The sequence below is a fragment of the Cyanistes caeruleus genome, chromosome 3 (assembly GCF_971803275.1).
Source record: "Cyanistes caeruleus chromosome 3, bCyaCae1.hap1.1, whole genome shotgun sequence".
In the NCBI taxonomy this organism is placed as follows: Eukaryota; Metazoa; Chordata; class Aves; order Passeriformes; family Paridae; genus Cyanistes; species Cyanistes caeruleus.
Genome location: NC_141703.1, coordinates 77,261,045 through 77,282,748, shown reverse-complemented (window position 1 = coordinate 77,282,748; position 21,704 = coordinate 77,261,045). Strand labels below are relative to the sequence as shown.

The window sequence follows — 21,704 nt, the reverse complement described above, 5'->3', positions numbered from 1 at the left end:
ACTCCAAGTGAGTTGATTGAATTTCATGTTCACTCTGAACTCCCCAAAGTTGGATGTTAGGATGATGTCAGTCCCCCGACATCCGTACCAAGATAGTAATGGATAAATGCCATGGAACCAAGGGATGATTCCAGGAAGTCTCTAGATCAACCGCCTGCCACAGCAGAGTCAGCTATTAGGTCAAGTTATATTATATTATATTATATTATATTATATTATATTATATTATATTATATTATATTATATTATATTATATTATATTATATTATATTATATTATATTATATTATATTATATTATATTATATTATATTATATATAATTATTATATATTATATACTATTATAGAGTTAAGCCTTGGAAACACCTAGGGTCGCAGACTACATAACATCCCTTGGCAACCTCTTCCATTTTCTCACTACACTCATAAGCAAAAAGTTCTTCCTTCTGAATTCTTTTCAATTTATGTTCCCAGAAGTCATCTTCACAGTACTGTAAGCAGCACATCAAAGAGGAAAGACTGTCCAGAGCCCCCCAAAAAGTCCACATTGAATGTTTAGGACAGGTCCATAACATTGGAGAAAGGTGGAAGCTCTAGGATGTCAATTTAGAATCTTCTAAGCTGTGTCAACTGTAGGAGGCACTCTCTGGAGAATTCTATCCTTCTCCATTGTTAGCAGAGCCTAGATTTCATTAGCCTGGATATAGATTTTTGTCAGATAATTATTTTTGGGTAGGTGGTGATGAATCCCAGCCTTACAGAGGGTAATGTCTCAGAGCACTCAGAAACCCTTTTAGCTGAACTGGTGCAGATGACTGCACCATTCAGGCAATCTTGAGAGGAGGAAAGGTCTGTCTGTTGTGCAAGATTTACAGAACTGGAGCCTGTATTGATTCCTATCACTGAGCTGTTCTAACAAAGCTGATTTTTAATCCTGCTATGAAGGTACGTTGATTGGTTTTTGAATAGAATGTTCCAGTGCTAATGAACTCATCAATATAAAAATATATTGACTCCTGTAGTAATCAGTTGGTTTTATTAAACAGGCATTTGTCTTCCCTTAAATCCATTATATTTTCTGCATCTATCAGCGTGAATGAATACAGTAAATAACAACCTGTACAACTTCATTGGAAGTCATATATTTTCATTGGATCATCTATATATAATTTAATTACATGCAAGTTAGAGTAAACAAACAACTGTGAAATGCTGCTCTGTTTTTTCACTGTTTTAAACTTTCGTTAAGGAAATCTGGTAAGTCATTGTCTGCTGGTCTGCTTAGCAAGCATTGCAAACAGTCATGAAATTCAAACTTTTCTTGATTTCAGTAGATTTTTATTACTTCATTTATCTGATGTTAGTTACATATAAAAGCAAAAAGCTCACTTGTAGTGAGTTTGAAACTTGCATGGCATCAAAGTCGATTTGAGTTAAGCATATGCGGGGATTGTAGATGAATAATTCAAAGTGCCCCTAGTTTGTCATTAGCAGATGAAAAATGTCTGTCAAATCAAGCTTCCTCTACATCCTGTTGTAAGGTATTACATTGTGGGTCATGATGTGTCATGTCATGATGGTGAAATCTCTGATTGCAACGAATACTCATCATTACCTGTGGTGAACTAGGACATGAAATGCCAGTCTCAGATATATTTTTTCCTGTATCTGACTTTCTCCATGGAAAACTGTGCTGAAAACAGGGACTATTTGTCAGCAGAAAAGGAAGATCTTTCTTGTTGAAACATCAGAAACAACCTTTTGCTTGTAAAACTGCTATAACTCAAAAATACACTGTTTTTGTCTGAAATTTAATACTTAAACTGGTGCTTTTAATCTCCAATAAGAGAAGCTATTTTATATTAAGAACACTTAATTGTAAAATTGTGTATCAATATGCTATATATTACATTAATTTATAATATTATGTAATATTAGGCAAAGCAAGTTTTTTAATACATTATTTTTCACTATATTATTCCATAGAAAAAAAGTATTGAAGAGCGTCTTTAAATGAAATAATCTCCTTTTACTAAAAATGTGATTTCATTTCCATAGTGCCCCAAAAATCTTGCTTTCTCTAGTCATGTTTCCCTCAAGCAGAGACATACCAAACTAAATTTACTGTTTGACTTACATATTCTCATAAGATGTAAGAGCTTTTACTTCTTACCTACAGTTCAGTGTTTTTTTAGTTCTTGCATAGCAGACATTTCCTTTTTTGATTTTGATTTAGCTAAAGTAATTACAGTGAAGTATTTATAAATCACATTAAATGAATCTGAGGGATTTATGTTTGTGTATGTGTGGTGCACATGTGTGCATGAATATGTGTTCATGTGTGAATGAAAAACCAACTGGCATACTCTGAAAGTCAGGTATCAAATAAGTGTAAGCAAATTTTGAAATTATCTATTTATATCAATGTAATAGTTATTATATGGATTTCCCCCTCTTTCTTTTTCCAAGCAATTAATTAAAAAATTGAAATTTCTGCACAGATTTCTGGTGTGTGATGAAAAAGGATGCCAATTTTTGAACAAATTTTCTTGTGTTATAGTCACAGGAAGGGATGGGTAAGACTATGATATTCATGGAAAATGAGGGAAACCACTTGGGGTTCAGCACCTTCTGCTACAGAGTATTTGCTGCACTGAGCACTGCTAAAAAAGGCTATTATATCCTCTCACGGCAAATCTTTGAAATCAAAATAGCTGTGGAAAATCTCTTTAAATGAGTGTTTGATTCATTGCTAATTTAGTCTGCGGCAGAAATGGCAATCCTTGCTCCCCCGTCAGTGAAGGCAGGGAGCCTTTTCTCTCACCAGACAAAGGAATGTTTCCTTCTGGTTTTGGTGGAATGAGAAGTGCTGAAGTTTCATTTGCTTTAATTTCTATTAATTTTTCTTTTTCATATATGTAAGTCTTTGCTCAGCATGGACCTTGCAGGAGGTCAAAGAAAGTGTAACTCCACCGACATCAATAGGCTAAGTTGATTTACACCAGCTCAGAATATAGCCAAAAAGGCGAAAAATCAATAGTGAATCAGACCCTTTATTATTTTTTAATCTGTGGTCTCAGTCATGTGTTACAAGACAATGTCCAGTTATTTCTTTTCTAAGATCAAACTTCAATATGGACACTCAGTTCAGCATCAAAAGTTGATATGAGAGACCTTGAGGTCCTTCACCTCAACCTTTCAGAAGTACAAGTTTAATTGAAAGGTAGGAGCGCTGACTTTCTTTCATGTGCTTCATTTTACATTGCAATGCCTTGTTCTCTTTTATTGAGATGTCAAATCAAGTATATCTGGAGATTTCCCCATGTGGTACTTTCAAAGCCTATGATTTAAACTTCCTCATTTTTCACCTGAGATGAAAGTGTTTCAATTCTCCTGCCTACTCTAAGTAGAATTTCCTAAAATCTGTCAAACTTCATGTGGTGGTCCAAGCTTCTAGAAACCACAAGCTTAAGTTCAAAAAGATGAATGCTGTGGTGCCATTTAAATTGAAGGATATCTTCTACAGGAAGACAGTGCCATTCTGGGCCTAAGGAAAACTGTTGAAGTCAAACTATTCTTAAAAAAAAAAAAGGGAAATATACTTTTTCCTCTTCATTCTACTTTTCTGCAATGTCTTTTGTCTCAATTGGATACAGATGAGCTACAGAAGAAGTGAGCTCTTAAAATTTAAGGAATTCAGTAGAAGCAATGGTGCATATAAAGTGCATGAAGTTCTAGAGGAAATATATTTTTGTGGAAAATTACATTGAAATTCAGGATAAAACATCTTACTGAAAAAGGTGAATCACTGCAATATCCACTGCTGCACCAAAACTGATGGTAGTAATAAAATTCTTAGGAATGTCACCTTAGATTTTTAGATAATTTCACATAACTGAAAATAGAGTCATAATGAAAATAAGGACTGACATTTTCCCCAGATTTGATCAGGTGCCTCAGAAGTGCTGAAGTGGAGAGCACAATATTTGCAATATTTGACCTCCTTGTATTATCCTTTGGAAAATTCTGCCTCAAAAAACTTCAAAGGTAGATGCATCATTTCCACTGAAGAGTGATGCTAGAGAAAGTGAAGACTTTAGGCCATTCCTTTCTGTTGAATATCAGATGAGGCAGTTTCAATAGCAATATCAATAGGGATCAAAGAAGCAGGGGAGATAGGTCATGTGTGGGTGTGGTCTCATTTAATTCATCCTAAAGGAAATTACAGCAAAATTATTGCAATATCAAAGGCTAATAGAAGCCTATTTCATCAATTCTGTATAGTATTGATTTTGAAGAGCAAGGAGCCTGTGCCTGAGAATATATAATGAAGTTATGTGTTTGCTAAAATGGAAATTAATAGTTAGGGTATCATATTTATATCAGCAACAAATACTCAGGCTTGATTAGTAGAGGAAGGCAGAAAGAGGAAATTGTCCTCTCATTTTTGTTTTTCCATTTAGAAGTGAAACTGAATAGTGCATAACCTGTTTACATGTAGTGAAATGGAAATAAGCAGAGAAGGGATATATCCCATAGGCTGCATCACCCAGATTTTGCTGGTTAAGTTTGTGTCTGCTGAAAAGAGAGGTATCTAAAGAAGAAGATAGAGAAGGCTGGGGGGTTGGCTGCTCCTAATACTTATTGAGGGCAAGTGAGAAGGTGCAAATATGGACTTGACACAAGTGAAAAATTTATAATTTAGAAGGCATGATTTCTTTGATATAGATGAGAAGCTCTTGTGAGGATTAGCAGCTCATAGAGTGAAGAGCAGAGCAACATTTTTCAGGTTCAGTAAAATCTGGATATTTGGCAACATCAGTGTAAAGATACAGATGGCAATATGTAACATAGCAAAATTTGAACTGTACCATGTTCTGAGGAAATAAATTGTGAGTTGAAAAATTTCACCACTGATTGAAAGATCACAAAAGCGGTTTTAGAAAGCATCTTTTGCAAATCTGAAAATAAGCAAAAAGAGTTGGAATTACTTCTCATGGAATGATATTATGAACAAAAGGGAAAGTCATGTGGGAAGTACAGGGATATAAAGATTTCAGAAGATCTCATATAGAAAAATAAAAGAATGTGTACACTCTTTTTAGAATGAGAGTATCCTTCAAACTGTATGAAGGAGTGTGGCAGGGTGACATTTTTACATAAGGGATTACTGCAGGCCAAGCAAGAATCATCCCCATGCCAGAATCCCACTTGTCAAGGTGTGGCATGGAAAGGCACAGCAAAGATCTGTTTGAAACTGGAGACTTGGTGAACTGATAGAGAAATAGCACGGAATAATATGAGCAGTTTTCAGTAAGAAACTGTTGGGATGTGATGGAGTTGGCTCAAGCTGACAGCTGCCTCTGCCATCCTGTCTTGGCAGAGAAGTTCTGTGTCTGGGCAATGAGTCCCACGTGTCCTGGGATGACACCACTACAGCCTGGCAGCACGGCACCTGTACCCAGCAGGTCCATGGGTTTTATTTCATATGGCAAAAAACACCATCTGGTTATAGCACGTGGCCACTGAAATGGCCAGCCCTGAGAGGTCAGCTCCCTTCACTTCTCCACCTCATTTAACTCATTTGGAGGGCACAAGCAGCAATGCAGTTCTAATTCCTTAGCATTTACAAGTAAGCAAAATGCTTGTGTTCCTTTTTACTGTAGTTTTTGCAATCACAACAGTTCTTTCACTGTATTTCACTGTGCAATTTATTAATAGTCTCTCAGAAAATTATAAAAATATCCTCCCTTATAAGTTAATATATCACGGCAATTTTATTAGTTGTTTTGTTGATGGAGTTCTTTTCATATAGTTGATTTTACAGTTCCCTGGAACTAGTATTTTTGAATTCATTATTTTCTCTGTTACATTTTGAAAGATCAACAATTTGGTGTTTTTTTATGAAGTTCCTTGGTTATATTTTTTTGCCATTTATTTCAGCTATACCAATGTCTGTGAAAGATCTAGAAAGAATTAAAATGCCAATTAAAAACTCTGATCAAATTTTCTTTTCTAGAAGACAACTCTCCTTCCACTGCTGATTTGTTTTAATTTTGATAGGGTTTTACAAATGCGTAGGATGTTACTGAAAAGTACCAGGAATGAAAGATTCAAATAATGTCACCCATTCTACTGCAATTAGATTTGATACTCTTGCACTCTCATTCTTTAGTAAAAATCAGATCTACTTATAGCTAAAAGGCTCTAAAATACTCCTGCTTAGCTGGAAGATGGTGCTTAGTAGAGGCTAAGCTTCTATTTTTAGCTCTAGGCTAAAACTTCATGCTAATAAGTCATATACAGAGGAAATGTCATACTGAATGAAAGCAGAGTATTCCTCTGTGATTGCTGCAGAATGGTGAGCCCAGATGGATGAGACACTTGCCCCAAGAAAAAGGATCCAATTACTAAAATTGTGCTTGCCTTCTGGACACAAACCTGGGTACCTCCTCATACTGGTTTATCCCGCTATAAAGAAAGAAGCTCCTTGGTTTTGGTTTTTGTGGGGTTTTTTTTCCCTGTTTGCTTAGGTAGAATTTATTACATCATCTCATGTTAAGAATGGGAACTGTATGAGGAATCCAAGAGGATTCTGTCCTTCATTGACTGGAAGGAAGTTTTCATTCTGTCATTGGCACTGACTTCCGCCTCAACCTTACGCAATCACAGATTATAGAAATCCTTCATGTCTTGTCTTTGAAATGACTTTTATGTGATCCTAGACAATGAATTATATTATTTGTTTTAAGGGTTTGTGGTGTATACTGGTGGTTTTTTGATCTGGCTTCATAATTGCTTTGCTAATTGCACAAGGAATCTTAGAACATCTTATGGTCAAATGCATCTTTGCCAAAATCACTTAAGGTTAGAGGCAACAAAAGGAACAGATGATGATGTGATGGGGGAAAACACAAAGAAATCAAAAGGTGCTTAACACCTGATAGGAAAGAATGACTCTGCTAACCTTTTGTTTGCAAACATTTCTGTAGGCAATTTTGTTCTCAGCATTTTGGAAATCAAGTTTTTTCCCACCTTTCCTAACTACAAAGTCTGGAATCTAATTTCCTAGCTCTGTCTGTTTGTGAAAGTCTCTGCTGAGGGTTAGGTATGAAGCTAGCACACTAGCATGGAGCTTGGTCACTAGGATTTAGTAGAATCATCAACCCTAGATTACAATATTTTATTTGATGATATCCAGCAGCAAATTACAGCATAAAACCTTCCTTCTTGGCAACAAACCAACATTGCTGTGCAAGTGAGCTGCTGTGTTCATTCTGTCTGTCAAAATTTGCACCCACTGTTTTTGTCTAAAGCTTCCTAAAGATGCTATAGATTGCTACACAATGTGCCCCCTCACTCAGCTGATGGTCTAAGGAATTGTCTCAATATCACAAATTTCCAAAGATGTTAAGTTCACCTTTGCCTTACAGAGGAAAGGAAGGAGAAAGCAGTTATGTCTCTGCTGTTTCTGTTTCTAAGAGCCTCTGGAGAAAAATTTAAGACAGTAGGTATAAACTGCCTTTGCTTCCGTCCATATACTGCTCACTATTAGTTTTTATCTATTTGCCATCATCTCTCACAGTTAGTACTTGTTTTTTATTATTAGATTTTTCTTTCTTTTCTTTCTTCTTTTGCTTTGCAAGTGATTCCCTATTAATAAATTCACAGATAATGTGACTTCCCAAAGATACATTTACTGTTGTCTTTTGCAACGCTGCACTGAAAAGACAATTATGGGACTCTTTGGAGTCCCAGGTGCCATTCTGCTGGAGAATTTTGTATGTTGGAAAGGGCCAAGGTTCAGAAAAAAAGTTTCTCTAGTCCTGTTTTAAATCTGAAGTGTCACCCTAAATCAATTAACAATATGCAGGAAATATTGAGGAGTTGGAGAAGGAATGAATGCAGGAAATGATTACTCTCTAGTCTGAAAATACATTAATATGATTTAGAAACAAGTTGTATTTATTTCTTTCTCTGTGCCAAGGAGCATATGCTGCGGGGAATTGGGACAGACAGGCTGAGCATGTCACTGACTGGTACATTGGATCAGCCATTTCTCATGACAGACAGGTGACTTTTGGTCTGTCCAGTCAGAATGAAACACTCTGTGAGTTGTGGTGGGATTTTAAAGCTGCACCAAGAAGTTCAGAGTCCAGCTATTTTGACTTTTCTATACATTTCTTAAAAACTTGCTTGTTCTAAAGTTGAGACTCCCATCGAGTCCATTCTCATCTCTGATGTGCACTGTTGGTCTGCCTTACTTCCAAAGTCGGCTTCATTCTGTCCATTTATATTCATGCTATTTATGTGAGCTGTTTGTTCACAGAATATTATTCTGTTCATAAACAGGCAAAGATGACGACTCCAAATCCTTTTCAATCAAATAACTCTTCACAAAAGCTCAAAAGTCCTATTCTTTCATATTCCTGGTCTATTTCAGTGGTAAATTAACCAGGTTTTCTGAGAGTAATTTGGCTATCTTAGTAACAGTTGGCTTGAAAAAGGATCTAATTAAAAACACACAAAGGTACTTGTAAAACTTAAATTTTCATGTCCTCCTTTATTTCACTTTTATTACGTTATATTTTACTCAACTTATCAGTGGCACCTGTTTCTCAAGCTGAGGCACATTAGAAGTGTGAAAGAGGAACATTCCATCACTCTTGCCTCCAGTAAAAGCAGTTTGTCTTTTTTGGATAAATTAGAGGCTTTCCAGTGTTGTCAATTTTGTATATTTTATGGTCTTAGATATAAATTAAAAGTTAAAGAAACCTTTGAGCAGACATAATAATTTCACATCTAATAGCCTGGTAAATAAGACAGCTGATTGGAGAAGTGATTAGCTTTGACTGTCAGATTCTTCCCCTGATGCTGAAATTGCAGACTTCAGAAAGTTTTTGTAATAAATAAATCTAAGCATGGCTTTTCATGTTTTATTTTCCTTGGTGTATTGTTGTCACATATACAAGTTCCTGAAATCCCATCTACCACAAGTATGAAAGAGGTTAGGAGAGAGACATTGCATTAAGAAAAAGAATTCTAATTTAGGTGTATGCAAATGACCCCAGTACTTCTGCATGGTCGTGGGTTGGCACTATGGATTAGTGCTATTTGTAGCCTTAATGGAGAGAACAATGACATAATCACCCTCTGACATAATGGGATCCACTCTGTGGATAACTCAGCACTTAGCACCTGTGGGGCAAAGGGTGGCTTCTTGCTTCTACAGCATTCAGTATTCACAAAAGGTTCAGCTGAGGTGCAATCTTACAGGAAACTACAGGGAGGGTCCTTGTTTTGAGAACTGTCTGGCTTGAACTGAGTGACATTATACCAACTTTCTGCCCTGGAATTCAATCCACGTGTTTTTCCCTGGAACATGGACTGATCAGACTGATCTGGATGTGTCTGCTGACTCTGGCCTGGTTGTGTGTGTTGTCTGTATATTCAAATGGGGGAGCTGAACTGTGGAAAACATTGCAACTTGCTTCATTTATGCTGTGGAAAAAGGAGAAATGAGGCAATTTTCTGTGAATTCATTTAAGCAGAGCTTCAGTGTCATGGTCACTCCTTTTGCTTTTGTCTCCTTGGAGTCTCACACTTGTCTGTTTACAGCTAATATATTGCTTTGTTAAGGGTTTGCTTTTCTTCAGCAGTGCCTGCATTTCAGTGACTCATGAAATGATCCTGACAATGCAGGTCTGGAATACACAGACTCTTGTAATAAAGCAGGAGTGTAAGATTTTGGTAAGAGTTTGCTCTAAGTTGGACTGTGCTGAATACCAATGACATGGCCTCCACTAAACTGTAGAAGAAGGGTGTTTTTTCCTAGCTTTTGCCCATTCAGGCACTTGATTTGAGTATGTGGAGTTAGTTTATATTATGAACTAATGCAGTTATGTAGCTTGTTGCATAAAACAGTTGACATCCTTGGATCTAAGTGGAAAATTGTATTTCAGGATTGCTGATTCTCGTTGCTGCATTGAAAGACAGAGTAGTTTACATCCTCTGAACCGACATTGTGAGCTTGCTCACTCCTTCACTTACCACTGAACCCTTTGTCACTTTTTCTTAATTGACTGCTCAGAAAATGTTTTCAAGATGCATGAATGACCCTTGCTTTGCAACTATGGTAGTCTCCTGTTTGAATAGAGAAGACCACTTGCATTTTCTACTTTACACTGCCTGTATTATGTAGTACAATATATTTTCAGATTAAATAATTGTAACATTACATATGTACTTTATATAACATTATATATGTAAAATTAATTGTAACATAATACATGACTATATTACACATTATTGAACTGTCTGTAGTATGAATAGGAAAGAGATCAAAGGATAACAGCTTCTCATGATAGCATTGAGGTTGCTCTGGCCTGCCATGGCTGCAAAGCAAGAACATGTCTTACAGTCCTGGTGTCTCCTTGTCTGGGAACATGTGGGAGCAGAGACTGTGCTGTGGATGTGCTCCAGTCTACACAGCATTTTTGGAACAAGGTTGCTGCATAAAGCTGTAGCAAAATGTTACCCCTTTCTTTTTCAGATGTGTTCATAGATGAAAAAAAAGGTTTGAGAAGACCTCAGGGATGCCAGTAGACTGGAACTGTTTTTCAAGCTACTTGCAGCTTTGATAGGACAGAGGAACCTCTTCTCTCATACTCTCTCTCCAAAGCTGTTTCTCCTTGAGGTAGCTGTTGTCCCTCTCATAGGGTGACCCAAGAGTGTTGCGAGGATTCACATCCCAGGGACACAGTACATTTATACACAGGTATAAATGAGCAAGGGGTTTGAAAGTCACAGAGGCCACAAATCTGATTAGGGCCTGTGGAGCAAGGTGACCCCCACCAAGCTGCTCTCTGCCCATAGATGATAGTCCATGTAACCAAGAATGAACATTACAGGGCAAGGACTGACTCTCTGCAGGTATTGTGGTGGTCCTGGGGACCAGTCATGACAAAGTAATTGTCTTCCATGGGCAAAGTAACAAGGCTATCTTGGCGCTTGGAGCTGCGATGCACGATGATGTTCCAGTTCTCTTGGCAGTCAATGAATGGTATCAGCAGGCTTCCCTTTTGCAAGTGGTTTCTTTTCCCATTTAGAAACAACTTAATTATACTCTTCCTGGGCATGGCATGAGGTAATTTTTCCTTCCCTTGTATTAATGTCTGTCATCTGCCCTTTTGTCTCGCTAATGATTCTCAATCAGTCTGTTGTAGCAGCTCTGGATACGCTACCTGCTCCTGTCTTGGTAGGCAGTGCTGGAAGCTAACACAACAGTAATGTGATTCATTAGGAAAACTTCTTGTAGGAATAGCTTAAATATGATATTTAAAAGCTAGACACGTTGGCCAGCCTTGTCACAAATAAAATACTGTTCTTATTTCTTTAGGGCTAGACTGCAGTTTGGATTAGGCATTTATGCAATAGTATAAATGGAAATAAAATTTGATTTTACTACTTAGATATTGTGGGCATGAATGGGAAAAATGGGCAAGGGGGAGAAATTGCAGTTTTCTCCCTCCCCAGAAAGAACTTCATTAAAAATAACTGATGTTTAATGTGAACATACAGGGCTGTTTTGCAAGAACCGCTTATGCCCAAAGTAAACCACTTGTTCAGAAGGAGGCACGTTTATACATGTATGTTCATATATATATATATATATATATACACACACATATATATATATACATATATATATACTGTATTTCAAAAGTTGCTGCTGTGAGGGAGACTCACCAGTAAGGGGGAAACATAGCCCAAAGAGCACTGCTGACCACACCCTCTTGCCAGGCTGGGAAGCTAAGGGAGATGGAGGGAAAGGTTGGTTATGTGCGGCTGAGCTGAGTTGGAAGAAAATGATGATCCTACAAAGCATGGGGAAGTGAGCTTTAGTGCACCCAGTCCCTCCATGGATTGATCTGAGACTAGTGTGGCCATGAGTAAATTTGTCCGTGTGGAACATAATCTGACCTTTTCTGACTGATGAACCACAAATGATGATAAATAAGACTTACTGCCTTATATTTAAGATGAATCCTTTCTTTCTTTATATGTTGAAAACCAAAACTCACTCACAGCTTAATCTCCTTAATTTTAAAATTCATTTGCATATAATACTTTATGAAAAACCGAGATTATTCACCTTTTGGTTTTCAGCTTGCTTTTGTATAAACACTTTTTTTTTTTTTGTGGTCTTCTTGGCTTATCTGAATTGGAAATCCATGTGGTGCGTCAGCCTCTAGATGACACATTCTCTCTCTCTCTTTCTCCTCTGCAGGCAAGGACTGGTTGCCACAGCTGTCTTTATTAAAGCCATGGTTCTGGACGATGTAGTCTCTAAAGCATGAGTTTTTATTTTTTTAGTGCCACAGAAGATTTTTAAATTGTGTTCTGCCTGTGACTCGGTTCAAAATGCATCTTTTTGAACAATATCTTCAGGGTATACAGCTGTTGAAACTTCAAGAAGTGTGACAGTGCATTCAGCTTCTATCAATCACCAATGGATCTGACCTTTTTTCAGTTGACTGCAGTAAGAATCTTTTTGTAAGCACTTTTCCACTTCTCACAGAGACAAGGCTTCTTCCTTCCGCAAGGTTCTTTGGCTTTTGGCTAGAACCAGAGGTCCTTAAAACCTTCATTCAGCTAAGATAATTCATCACAAACTCCTAGGGAGGCAAAGGTGCTCAATTTATTTTATTTTATTTTTAAAAGATTATTTATTTATTTATTTATTTGCTTATTTTATTTATTTATTTATTTTATTGGAAGAAGGGTCTTTCATTGTTAAGGCATTTGCTCTTTTCCTTATACCTTGGGTTTTTTTTCCCCATCCCAAATACCAGCCAGTGGAGAAGTTGTTTAATTTGTGTTTTCTTTCTTCTTAAGGGAATCTTCTGTAGAACTGAGTAGCATCCACTGAATATTTTTTAAAATTTATTAAAATATAACTTGCTCATGTAGAATCAGAATCATGGGAAATATTTTATCTATTTTTTCAACTGTGCAAAATGGAACAAAACAAAATCAGCATTTAGATAGCAGGTGGAATGGGTAGAAAGTCTTTTTAAGAGACACATTATCTGAAAATGCTGTTGCTAACAGTGGTAATGGAATAATAATTATATATTGGTAATAAATAGAGAGTATATAAACACTCAGACTTAATGAAAAAAACACACCCACATTAAAGGATTCCAATGCAGTTTTCAGGAGGTCACTTCCATGGTGCTATACACTGGTCTTTAAATTCTCCATACTGCTTCAAAAAATTCACTGGTGTAAAACTACAAATTAAACGTTTACATGAGAAGAGAGAATCTAACTTGAAGGTTTTTTGCCAATCTGAAGGTCTTACATCCCTATAAATAACCTTTCAGTCTCACAGATTCTGTCAATGTCCTTTACACCCTGATAAGAGGTGGGAGGAAATGTATAGTTCTATGCGCTTTCAATTTTTCCTTTGGAACTTGTGAGGATGAAAGTCCTATAAAATAAACATAAAAGAGAAAGAATCTGTCATGTTCTGCCCCATGCTCTTCCTCCATTCATAGGGGGCTGTATTGGGTGCTTTGCCTTCTGATTTATATCAGCTTTCTGAACACAGAAGCATCCAAAGTAATTTTTGATGTTATACTAGAAAGTTCAGGTCTCAGTGGGATGGCAGAGTACATTTTGGCATGTGATTTCCTGAGTAAACAAATGTTTAAAAAGTATATCTATTATGTCAGGTTTTGTCAAACAGTTCTTTCTGATCACATCCTTCCTCCCAAGAGATATTCTGAAATCTGAATTCAGTAAACAGTTTGAAATGCAATAACTGCATTATTTAAAATAGCCTTTTGCTTTTAAAATAATATATTTTTATTTTTCATTTCATAAATTACTATAGAAATACAAAGGAAAACATTTCCACTCGAATTGAACGAAATACTTCATCTGACTCAAAGAAATGGGTTTTAGAATTTGTCTTGGAGCCACAGGAAACTGACAATATTAGGTATTCATGAAGCCTTCTCAGTGTTTCTACTTAGTGTACTTTGGACACTCAGTATTGCCATAATTTTTATTTGTTTGTTGGATTTGTTTGTTTGTTTGTTTGTTTTTCCCCAAATAGAAAGGAGGAGGGAAGTGGAGCTAGAAAGCTCAGACTGTTCTATTAGTTCCTTATTTCTTTTCCTCTTATCACTTTCTGTTGTGCAACTCTTTTGAAAATAATGAAAATGCATTTCCTCACTTCCAGCCAGGGCATTTTATCTAATTGAAAGCAGCTAGCAGGGAGTTCTTGTAAAATCTCATTAGCCTATGATTTTTTTTGACACCTCTTTGAAGGAATGCTACATGACCTTACAACTGGAGGTACACCCCATGTATAGGTTAATTGTCATGGATTAGAATATAGGGAACACTAATATTTTCAAGTGCTATTTTTTAAAAGAGAGGATATTTTAGAAACCCAGGATAATTTTATTGTCTGGCTTGCAGAGTGTGTTGCAACTTTGGTCCAAAAAAGTTTCCATTGGTGACACAACCACATTTCTAAAAACTGTGTCTGTGTTAGAACATGAAGATCACTCTGGTGTATCTGATCACATGCCAAAGGGCAATTTTCTAATTCCATGGAGAGGAGCCAAGAAGAAAAGAGAAAGAAAACAAGATAGCTACTTGGGAAATGATGTAGAGAAAATAAAATGTACCCATATTAAGTCACTCTTCAGTGTCTGCTCCTGGGTTCTTTCTTGATCTTTTTAAGGCTGTGAAAATCCCAACCTGCTGGCATCATTCCTTACTAGGGATCCACTGATGAGAGATCAAAAATCTGTGTGGGTGTGGTATAACACACCCTCTGAGCATTTCCAGAAGATTACTCAGGTCAGAACTGTGGGATTTGATTACATTGGTACTTGTAATACACACTCTGAAGAAAATGTTTGAAGTGTCTTGTTTCAATTTAGATGTAGGGGGCTGCTTTTAGCCTAAAAGTACTGAGAAGAGTTATTTTTATGATTTTCTCAGAGTGATTACTATGAATGTATGACCTGCCAGAGTAGTTATTTTCTAGGATCCTTTCTCATACGTATTTGTATTCTGACTTGTAGTTGTTGTATATCTCCTAAAGCTTTTGAGAGATACTATATGCATTTACATGACCAAATGCATATTCATGGTATCATAGAAAAAATACATAAAAATTTTGACATAACATACAACTGTCAGTGCAAGGTTTATGTTCTGGCTTTTCCTCATGCATAAAAAATGAAACGTGCAAGTAAGCAAGGAAAAACTTTTCACAGAACAAAGAAACAGAATAAACATGGGTATGCTTCTCAGCTCATGTCCAATTTGGCAGAAATTAGAGTAATCAAATAATCAAGGCATTCTGGGTCAGGAGGAAAACATTTTTTGCAGACAAAGTCACCAGAAGTCAATATACAACACAAATCATTCTTTAACATCAGTTTCCTATTTTCTGATGGCGTTTTTGTTTTCCAGAACATTTAATTGCATCACCTGAGGGATTAGCTTGTTTTATATTGTTGAGTTTTGCTTCTGCTTTTCACTACCTTTGGTAAAACAGATTATCAATTAAAGATAACAACTGGGTGTAAAATGTGATTTTCATAGTCTGTTATCTGTTAAGAATAACAAGGATTTCACTTCTCTGCATTCCCTCTAGGTCCATAAAATAGTATGACCCTGAAATAATTTTTGTAAGGTTTCCCCTCTGAAAAATAACCACACTCGGTTATGCTCTTTGTGCTAAGGAAATAGTGAATCTACTCTGCTTCAGTTTCTCCTTCCTTTTTTAGACTAAGGTGAAAGATATCTTAGAAAAATTATTCTAGGTCTGTCTCCAGAGCTTTTGAAATCTGTTTCCCAATATGGGGAACTAAAGAAATAGTCTTTGGACAATGAGGACCACAGAGCAGTTAACCTGATCTAGTCTTTACAGCTGCAGCACTAGATTTGGTAAGTTATTTGTAAAATAATCACATAAAAGGTGATTTTGAGGAGTGAGGCTTTATAATCAGTGTTTTATTTGTTATTTCAAGTGGTTTGGCATAATACAATGCATTTTTTACCACATGAGAATGATAACCACTTATCTGCTACGTAGACAAGAAAATGGAGATATTTTTGTTCCAAAAAAAAAAAAAAAGGATGCAGTAACATAGCTAAAATTTTTGGGGATGTATTAGTTGTTTGTCTGTAATGCTACACCTTTGTAAATGTGCCTAGCACATCTCCATCAGTCTCAGAACAGGTGGAGTGAAAAACCCCAAGAGGTGATAAAATGGAAGTATAAAATATGTCTTGGGTACTGAGCTGAACCAGGAAGGAAAATGAGGTGTTTTAAATGAGGTACACGGCTGATGAAAAAGAAGTCTTGTGCCAGCAGCCCAGATTTTACTTATGTGAGGCAGGATACTTAAGATGACTTTTTATCAGAAACAGAGAAATGTAGGCAGGAGCTTCAAGATGATAATGGGATTTTGAGACTCAGAGCTTGTCTAGTCTTTAGTTTTTAATTTTTTTTTTTTCTTGGAATATTTTAGGTGTCCCTGCAATCTAGAATTCTTACACCCAAGGTATTAAAACTTCTTCACCAAAGCTATAACTCCAGTACGATGGAGGCAAGCAAAAGCATTATGGCAAATGTGAGACAACTCCAGAGGGGTTCAAACCAGTGAAGACAGAGGCCACACAAAGATGCAAATTAATTATCAAGGGGCAGAAATCTCTTGAAGCTCAGTTTTCCTGCCTGCCTTTGTGGAAAACATTCAACAAATAAGAAGAGTCTCACAGCATCTTGGGCTGATCCTGTTTTCAGTAGTCAACCACTTAAAACTATTTTGCAGATCTGAGTATTCTGATGGACTAGTAATTGTCTCTAGAGCAACAGCAGATATGCTGCAGCATTTTGTCTCAGGTTTTATAAGAGGAAGGTAAAATAACGCACTGAGATGATTTGGTCACAGATATTGCTGCCATCTAAACTGACAATAAAAGACCATCTAGTCTGCTGTTGTTATCATATGAACATGTTGACTGTGGTCCAGAGATGGAGGTGTGGATAATGTGCCTGCACTTGAACTGTGCACTTCAACTACAGAACATCTGGCAACTAGACTCAACAGATCTGATGCTGCTGAGAACCCCATCTTCCCCATCTCCCAAACTTCTGATGCTTCAGCTTCAGAGCCTCTTGACACAGTGCAGGACAGAAGGTGTGATCCTAGCTTCTGTTGCTACTGATTCTGAACTGTCATGCATGCCATATACAAGGAAAATACGACTTTCACTGGCCCAATCATACTCATAAGGAAAATTCTACCTCAGTTTCCCCAGGAAGTTGTCTTACATTGGAATTAGTTCAGATTGACTCAGAGCACTAGCTGACAAAATGCTGTGAGAATTATGTTATATTTAGTAAATCCAAAGAAATATATATTGATTTTCATTCATACAAAATTAGAAATCTCCCTCAGTTTGCTGAAACCATTATCCAGTTAGAACTGTCAAAGCATTCATCATCTGGAAAACATCATCCTTATAAAATGATTGCTACACACAGGTTAATAATGATTCTTATGTCGCTTAATTTTGTGCCTAGTGGAAATTTCTTTGAATAATTCCTGAAGAATTTCATGAGGATGTTATTGACTTGAATAGAAGTTCAAAATGCATGGGTCTTAAACAAAAAAAAACAACTGAATCATTTAGTACATGGAGTATACTTTACACAAGATCTGAAATGATCAGTGTTATATTAAAGAGCAACTAATCGACTTCATGTTCTGTCTCTCAAAAAGCAGTTCAAATCGTGGCAAAACTGTGTTTCAGCCACTGTTTGGGTTGAGTTTAAAAAGTACCACTAATGTATGTTTTGGTTTTCAAAGACACTGAAAGGTGGGGAGGAGGCAGGTGGCCCCCTGTTTTTGTAAGAATTCAAGTTAAGCTGTTGAGCTGTGACTATCATCTCCCCTCCCCTCCTCTCCCCTCCCCAGTTTCTTTACTCAGCCTTCTTTACTCAAGCTTTCTTATTAATTTCAATAGGCTTTCCAGTTTTGGTGACTTATGAGTGAAAATATTTTATAAAGGTATTGAGCTTTATGAAAATAGCAGCCTGTTCTCATTCTTAAATACACACATCTATACAAATCTATCTACATCTACATCTGTGTCTTTATATATCTATAGTTAGAGCTCTGTTTACATAGATATAGAAATATATAAAGTATATCTTTTTCCAAAGAAAAGCACTGCACAAGAGCTGAGGCATCTGTATTTTCCCACCTTGTGGGCACACTTTCCGAATTATTGTAGGTGTAATTTTAACAAAACTGCTAAGAGTTGTACCTTTCAGTACACAGTGGTATTGCCTCATATGGGTGTCTGGAATGTCACTGGGATGGAGGATAAATCTCAGCTCTTTTTCCACTTCCCACCTATTCTAATCCACTTAAAAGCATGCAGGAATTAGTAAATATGCTAACTCAAGTGACATAAGATTCTAAATGTTTCAATTCTAATGCTGTGGCAGGAAAAGTCATTAGCTCACTATTTTTAAATCCAAGATGCTAAAACTGTGTTACTTAGATGAAAAGAAGATCAGCTAAGAGGTGGCAACAATTTAAGGGTAAACTAATACAAAATGGTGGTCTTCTACCTGATGGGCCCATGACAACAGGAAGTTTTCTTAGAGAAAATAGTAAATTAGAAGCTCTTTCACAAGCCATCTTATTGCAGAATTTCCCAAAAAGCTGAAAACAATGCCATATTTGGCTATGTTATGAGTCAGGAAGTTACCCAGGATGATTTTCAGATAAAGATAGAACTTCAAAATAAAAGAGGGGAAGAGTAGACAAAGAAGAACTTCAAATAGGACAATGAGGATGAATATGAAGAGTTTTGGCAGGCCCAATATCTCTCTAAATATGAGTTAGCTTTCACTGCTGTGAGTTTTTTTGATCCTGACAGGCCTTAGAAGGCAGAACAAGTCCTGAAACCGAGCACAGTTTGGTTTTTTTTGAGGAATACCTAGCTCAGAAGTTACTGCTACCTGGCCATAGCAGATGATTAATGCCTTGTTTAATGTGAGATTTAATCCTGACACAAAGGGAATATCAAAACTCTCTATGCTGTTTATAGAAAATAAGACAATATGTACATGAGAAAATTAGCATGTTGAAGGGATCCTTGTCAGCCTCCCCTATCTGCTATTGCTTGCACTTCATGGCAGCCTTCACTGGGTGACTGAGTACATTCAATTATTTTATCTGCATGTGCAGTATCCCTGAAGTTATAAGGGTTTTTTTTCCGTGAAACTGACAATATTAAGATGGTTGGAAAAAGCCTTGCCAGATTTTCATGCATAAAATGTATTTACTCATTATCAGAAACAATAAATCTTGGGAGGAGCAGCACCAGACATTTTCTCCCAGCTGTCATATAATCTTTTTCCTCAAATCAATAGTACCTTATGCAGCAATGCATCAGACAGTGGGCAGTTATACTGAGTAGTTATTAAATTAGATTCTCATCCATCCACATCTATTTGTACTTCATTCTCTATCCTATTCCTTATACAGGGGTAATGGATAGTGAATCTAAGGGAGTTTTTGCTGGGATTTCCAAAAGCAGCTGGAAACATTACTTGTGGCCATAGGCTGTCTTTTTGTGGGAGATGAGTAGCTAAGTTTTCAGAACCCTTTGAAAATTGCACTGGCAGAATTTGGATTTGTTTCTCAGAAGTATCTAACAGAAGCTTCCTCTAATCTTCATGTTAAAAGACAGCACTGGCATCTATAAAAAGTTATACTCCAGAAGTGAATCTCTAATTATCACAAGTCAGCTCAATTGGTGATTCATTTTTTTCTGAACCATCTCAGTCTTCTGATACTGCAAATTTGGGATGAGCATATCAAACAAATTGTCTTTATGCTTACACTGTAAGTTCAGGCTTAGGATATATAAGTAAGATCATACTTACAAATTCCACAAATAATCAAAGAAACAACAGCAAAAAAAACCTCAAACAAACAAAAACCACAACAAAAACAAACAAAAAGCCCCCCAAGAAACCCAAACCCCAAAACCCTCCCCCTTACTTAGGTAAATTTCTTTAGAAGTGATATTTTGTTCCTTGGAGAATTTTTCTCCCTAGAGAAGTATTAAAGATTGCTTTTCATCTGAGATGTAAAGGTGTCCTGGTTTTGGCTGCAATTGAGTGAATTTTCTCCCCTAGCAGTGGGCACAGCACTGTGCTTTGGGCTTGGTATGAAAATAATGTTGGCAATAAACTGATGTGCTGGTTGTTGCTGCTCAGTGCTTACCCCAAGTCAAGAACTTTTCAGTATTACTGAGCAGGTGCACAAGAAGTGGAGAGAGGGAGAATGGCTGGGACAGCTGACTTGAAGTGGCCAGAGGGACATTCCATATCACAAATCATCACACTCCATGTTTAAACTGGGAGGAGTTGCCTGGAAATAGCTGATCACTTAGGGGATGGGCTGGGCATAGGTCAGAGAGTGGTGAATAATTGCATTGTGCTTTATTTGTGTTTTTTGGGTTTTATTCTTCCTTCTCTTTTTCCTGTAGTTGTTACTATTAGTCCTAATATTAAATTATTAAACTGTTCTTATCTCAGCACGTGGGCTTTACCTTTGCCTGGTTCTTTTCCCCATCCCACTGTGGCAGTGAAGTGAGCAAGCAGCTGTGGTACTTAGTTGCTGTCTGGGGTTAAACTATGGCACAAAGAGGAAAAACTAGAATTTTTTTTTTGTAGAGAAATTTCTGGATTTTGTAATAGTGGAATTCAGGTGAATATTAATTTTCTTAGGACATATACTGCATTTTTTATTTGTTCAGTTTTCTGAGAAAGGGAAGTAAATGTAGGAAAAAAGAAGTAAAAACTACATTTACTAAAAAATGTAATAAAAAGAAAATACCCAATAGGAGCAAACAAATGAAGTACATATCTTCAAGATGCTGAGTATCCTCCATATTTCAATATGAAATTATATATATACTCATATTTACATACTCATACCTTCCTTTAGATTCCCAACATCTTTCTAGACTGGAGATATTTTTTGAGCAGTGAAAGGTAGGGAATAACTATCAAGAAATCATAAAAAGACTAAAGCCATAGAAAAGATCAGCCTTTTGCTTCTCAAAATATTTGTGGATCTTAGGAATTAATAGAACATTGACTATAATCCATTTTGATTAGCTCAGATAGTAAAATCAAATAGCCATCAAAATCATAGAAGGAAACAATAGATATGAGGGAAAAGTACAGGTTGCTCTTGGGGTCAGATCCCTGACTAAAATGCAATAGATCCAGTGAGTTAAGAGAGTGACCATGATTTACAATGGCCAATGATTTGCCCTCTATGCCTTGCACTCTGACCTTCACTAATGCCTGGAACCATTGATTCTTTTTTTCTCTGAGACTCTGATCTCATAGGGGAATTGTACCCATGGAAGCAGGGCAGAAAAGGGGCCTTCCAATTTGAGTTGCCATTTCCCAGATGTGGGAGTGCAGTGTATTAATCAGAACAATCGATAGTCCCTGACCCTCAATGCATCTCACTCAACAAAAGGACATCACCTCTACTTTTGATTAATCAGTGCCAAGGATCCATTTCTGAAATAAGTCCTTCTGAGAAATGTTTTTACCAAGCAGACTTA

At 36.7% G+C, this 21,704-nt stretch overlaps 2 long non-coding RNA genes across 2 annotated transcripts in view; one reads left to right on the top strand and one right to left on the bottom strand.

Moving 5' to 3' along the window:
* LOC111924471 (uncharacterized) overlaps positions 1 to 20,660 on the top strand; it is a 44,201-nt gene extending 23,541 nt beyond the window's left edge. The window contains exon 4 of the long non-coding RNA XR_002861665.2: positions 16,565 to 20,660. This is a non-coding gene — a long non-coding RNA (uncharacterized LOC111924471). The remainder of the gene's footprint in view (positions 1 to 16,564) is intronic.
* On the bottom strand, positions 7,843 to 11,812 carry LOC147654268 (uncharacterized). Its single transcript, XR_015283956.1, has 2 exons — positions 11,748 to 11,812; positions 7,843 to 11,273 (listed from the first exon to the last, which is right to left on the bottom strand). It is a non-coding gene; the product is annotated as an uncharacterized LOC147654268 (long non-coding RNA).
* Positions 20,661 to 21,704: the final 1,044 nt, after the last annotated feature.